General features: G+C 31.0%; 1 long non-coding RNA gene across 1 annotated transcript; it reads right to left on the reverse strand.

The window, feature by feature from the left end:
• Nucleotides 1–241: 241 nt before the first annotated feature.
• LOC133804056 (uncharacterized) lies at nt 242–2,069 on the reverse strand. Its single transcript, XR_009878282.1, has 3 exons — nt 1,731–2,069; nt 498–591; nt 242–363 (listed from the first exon to the last, which is right to left on the reverse strand). It is a non-coding gene; the product is annotated as an uncharacterized LOC133804056 (long non-coding RNA).
• Between the last annotated feature and the right edge of the window lie 3,611 nt (nt 2,070–5,680).

A 5,680-nucleotide genomic window follows, 5' to 3' on the forward strand; every position in this document is an offset into this window, starting at 1 on the left:
TATGATAAACCACATCCATCAAAAACTAACAATAGACATATAATACCTCTAAATTCTTCAAAAAATATTTGCAACACATAATACCTGATTCCCACGAACTCCTTTGTTCAAGTCATGGAAGTTACGTTCCAATATCCACTTATAGTACCTAAATGAAATATGTTAGCATCAAACATGCAGAGAGTAAATTGATTGATATTATAGAGACTCCTGTCTATAAATTAACAATAGAACTTACTGTTTCTGAAGTGGAGACATGTCAACCCTAAGAATTCGCTCAATTTTTGGAGGCAAAGATTTCTCTACATCCTTAATAACTCTTCGGAGAATGTGAGGTCTTAATTCCGTATGAAGATTAGCAAGCTATAAATATTCAAATGCAAATATTACTTTCAGAGTACGGACAATCAGCCAAAAAGAAATAAAGAGCAATGAAATCAATATTAAGTACCTAATCATAAATATTCTATGATGACTAAGCAAGATAAGTTGTATACCTCATTCTCATTAAAAGAGCCAAGATTCTTGTAATTCTGAACAAAATCATCTTTACTCCTGAACTTATCTGGATCAAGGAAATGAAGCAGGGCCCTACAAGAAAACAAAAGGTGAATATGGAAAATCAATAAGCATGAGTAGGAAGGTAAGACAAGTTAAGCGAAGTTTCCCTCATCGAGACAATAAAAATTTATTCAGAAAAATCGTGTTAATAATTCAGCTTTCCTATATATTTTTCAGTCTCAAGATCTACTTCTTAAGCTGTTTCTCAGAGCTCTAACAAGGTCAATAAAATGGTGGTCTAAAAAATTGCAAAAGTATAAAGCAGGCAAGTGAAGCACATGACATAACAAGAGTACATAAGCAAAATACCCATTTTCCATATGTATATATATACATATAAATCTATATATTGTTTATTTTATTTCAGGAAATCAAATAATCAATAAAGCAAGGGTTTTCAAGAATTTATCCACCTCCCTTTTTCTATATTTCCATAATCTCCTTTCTAGATTATTATCAGTTACAATATAAGTTGTAATTGTACAACTATGTTATGCATTTTCTTGTTTATAATAAATTTTTTTTATTGAAGAATTCAAATAAGAAGAACATTTGGGAATTGAAGCTAATTCAGAGAATGATTATGATAACTAAAATGTAATAAAAGCCAAGAGAAGACAGAAGAGTCAACAACATTGTAAGAATAAAAAAGAATAGTACTAGAAACAGGAGTAGTTTAGAAATATATTATTAAAATGATATCTAGACACCAGATGAAATTGATGATGGTTCCACTATAACAGCTAACAAAACAGTTGCCCAACATCAAAATTTTAGCATATCTAGAAACTGTAGCTGCTTCAACCTCTCCACACATAATTAAAGATGCCAAAAATTATCAAATAGAACATAAGAAATTCAAATTTAATAATTCAATATTTCTGCAAATTTAAACATTAAAGGAATTACTAAGCACAGAGTTTAAACCCGTCCAACAGCTAAAAGATTTAGTATATTTGCTCATAATCACAATTGGTGGAGGGAGAAGAAAAAAAATTATTCCCATACTTCCCACTTCCCAGGCACCATAATCATCTCTAAACATAAAACTCCAAACAAGCTGGACTGTTTTGTTAAATGGGTAATCACATGCATGTATAGAAAATTAACAACAATGCAGAACACACAAAATCTTATGTCTGTGTTAGTGAAAAAGAGAAGTTATTTACCACAACTCTTCCACACTGTTCTGTAATGGAGTACCAGTAATCAAAAACTTGTTCTTGGTGCTAAATTCCTGTCAATCACAGCACTAGCAAATGGTAACAAACTAAACTTGAAAAGGAAAGATAAAATGGGCAGTTGTAAATTCAATTGCCATGATTAACCTACCGAAAGTGTTGTATACAACTGTGCTTCACTATTTTTTAACCTGTGTGCTTCATTAACCATCAGATAGCACCACTTGATCTTTGAAAGGACAGCTTTATCTTTCAGAACTACTTCATATGTAGTCAATAGTGCATTAAACTTTATTGGCCTGCCAACATTTTTGTTATTATAGAATTCATACTGCTGATAAACCTGCATCCAACAGAAAACTTTTAAGAAAAAATGAGGCACTAATTATGATAGCACTAAAAGAGACAATGGTCACATGTCCGTGACCTCCTCCCAAGTTATTAAAAAACCCTCACTTATGATGGGCACTTTTTGACATAGAAAAAGTAATCATAATGCATCATGTAGACTGTTACTAATATTAAAATATTTACATTAAACATCTATGTGACATATACCAATATACATGTAATGGAAAAACTTAAACTCACCTCTCGACTTGCACGAGTACCAACATATACAATAATATTCATCTCAGGTAGCCACTTCCTAAATTCTTTTGCCCAGTTTGACAATGTGGATAATGGTACAACAACAAGAAATGGCCCATGGATATGTTGAGCATTCTGTAAAGAGAACAAACAAAACCTTGATCTCAAGTCTAGCTCTAAAGAAAAACTCATGACCTCAAATTTCAAGAAATTTTCAAAATAACTACATTTACACCTGTAAAAACCCAAGCATGGATATTGACTGAACAGTTTTACCAAGACCCATCTCATCAACTAAAATAACATTAGTATCATTTCGCCAACTGCAAAAAGAAAGAGATTTTAAACAGATAACTGCCAAAGTATAATACTTTTACGGTAACACTTAATCATGGAAAAATAGTTCCAAATAAAATGACATACCAATTATCAAGAAAATTCAGACCCTCAAGCTGATAATCACGCAGCTTTCCTCCCCTCAACCATTCAGGCTGCTCATCAAGTTTCCGTAAACTTGCTAAACATTAAAAATGCACCCATTATGTCTGTTGCATAAGACAAACCAAATTCTAGACAAAGATACAATGTTTAAAAGCATAGTTGAAATAAAAATCATAGTAGAAATAAGCTGTGTTTAGCAAACCAATGTCTGGAGATAAGTGCACAGTTAAAATGTACTCCTCCCACATATAAAATAAAAGCAAAGCTCTCTCAATTGAAGAAGAATGATTATAATACATAGTACTACAATAAGGTAGTAAATTGAACATTGGTTGTTGTGTACCTAAAAAAATAGATCACTAGAATTTCTGATTATGGAAGTGTTCGACTAAATTAAGTAAACTGTACTAGTCAGGAGAGAAGAAAAAAGAACATATGTATGAAAATTATGAATGACCATATCAATCAAGATGAATACAAAATACAATACCACAGAGGGATCACTAAATTTCTAGAATGATATAGCCATACATGTCAAAAGAAGCTGACATTAGTAAAATTAATTCAGATTGATGATAAAGTAACATAAATTAACCCTCCAAATGAACTAAAATAACCTTTCAACAAAGCATCATCACCTTCCAAAACAACAGTGCCCCTTGGCCATAGAAATTATTATATATTTATCATAAAAAAAAAACTATCTTCTTCCAACCATAAAACGTCATCTCAAAACATATTTATGACATGTTCTGTCAACTCTACTCAAGCTTGCATCTATAGCAGAACATGAATATCTAATCACCAACAAAAAGTAAAAAAATAAATACTTGATTATTTCTCATATGGAGAAAACAAATGTTGCTTTTGTTATATATGAGAAACATAAGAGTATGGTCAGTTCCTCCAAGACACGACATGCAGTTTTGACATGCACGAATAACAAACCATATATATATAATTAGGCTATGTTCACATATACGATGATAAGAGTGATAATCAAAGGTGGGTGAGGAGAGAGCTAAGTTTCCACGCTTGTTTACATCACTAATTCGTAAATGAAAATTCATTCTACTATGCCAACATTATATAAATATAAATCCATATATAATGCCAACATTATATAAAGAAAATCCATCTATATTATATTTATATAATATATAAAGGATACCCATGTGCTTCATCCACGTAGTGACACTGCGATGTTATTCTGAGCTTCTTAAACAAGATCTCATGAGAAGAACCTTTCCAACAGGATCGCAAATAAATAAATGTTGGATAGAAGAATTCTAACATTCTATACAACAAACATTGATAATGCACGCAGCCTCAAATTCTATTGCGATATAATTCTCAACTATAAGTTGATACCAAGGCATTCTAACAACAAATTATATATAAGCGTGCAATCAAAACCAATCTGGAAACACATCAACTGTTATTTGATGAGCAGTCGTGCATATGACTATTCCTTCAAATGAAATAATATCTAGTCTCAGAACCTTGATATTCAAGCCTCAAAGTTGTTAAGCCATCAATAGATTACTATCAACAAGCATAGGCAGAGCAAGGCTAAAGAAGAAGCCATAGGGTCCTTTATTATATGAAAAAATAAAAGAAATTAATATATATATATCACATTTTAAGAGTCAAAGAATTATAAAGGAAGATAATTGTTTATCCAAAATAGAGGTTTTCCCCTCTAAATAAAACACCAAATGAGCAGCTTTAATTCTCTCAATTCAGAATTGTTTAATGAGAGCCATATTAATTATAATATATTTTTAAAAACAGAAATAGATATTTATATGAAAACTGAGGCAATAATTATAAAGAAACCGTTTAAGAGTTTTCTTACAAAATAATATTTTTTTTTCATAGCTGGATATTTATATGAAAACTAGCCATACACAGTTGTAAAATATTTTCATACAAAAAATTACAAGTCAAATACAAACCTAGTGACTCAATGTTGCAAGTGACAACCTCAAACATAGCTCTCTTGGTGGAATGTATATAACTCTCCTAGTGGAATGTATATATAGTTCTTTAGCACTCCACCATGAGTTTCACCACATCAGAACACTTAGAGATGGCTAAGAGAAATTAGTATGTGTTTAAAAATAGGGCCTAGTTATTAAAATAGAAAGAAAACAACTTTATACCTACATACTTGTAGTGCTAGCAACCAATCCAAAAGCAATGACCTTAAATATGTAATCTACATTTTAAATAATAATATCCTACATAGAAGGAAAAGGTTTCTAATCGAAATAAATCAAATATTTAATTAAAGAGGGCCAAAAGAAAACATGAGGATGGTGTTTTGTTTATATGCTAAAGCAACTTGGACCCATCGTAACTATCTTATCTGAATTTTATATTTCAAACAAGAAAGAAGATCTCACCATATGACTAACGTCCTCCAAATAAAACAGAGAAATGATTTGGTTCCATTGGATATGAGGAAGAATAATGTGAGGACATGCTACAAAGAAATACTACACTCACATTAATCAAATAATTTAATATATATTTTTCTTACAATGTAACAAAGTTTAGCTAAAGAGCATTTGTTACATCTGTTGTGTCATCATTTCTCTATTTTTCTATTTTCTTTTTCGTACTTTGGGAGGTAGAGCTAGGCTAGGATTAGTCTTAAGATCCCAAAATGTGTTAATTTATTGGATTTGATTGATGTGGCACAATTAAGATATGTGTATATAATTTTAATAAATCAAAAACCAAACATGGACAGAGACAAAGGTAGCAAAAACAGAGGCACATTTCAACAAACACCATATACGCACACCATATTTTATAATCAAATGGGTACCCAATGTTTAATCTTATCCAAGACGCAACTTTACACTCTAGATCTTTAAAAAAAATGTTTCGTTGCTTTC

Source organism: Humulus lupulus, chromosome X (assembly GCF_963169125.1).
Source record: "Humulus lupulus chromosome X, drHumLupu1.1, whole genome shotgun sequence".
NCBI lineage: Eukaryota > Viridiplantae > Streptophyta > Magnoliopsida > Rosales > Cannabaceae > Humulus > Humulus lupulus.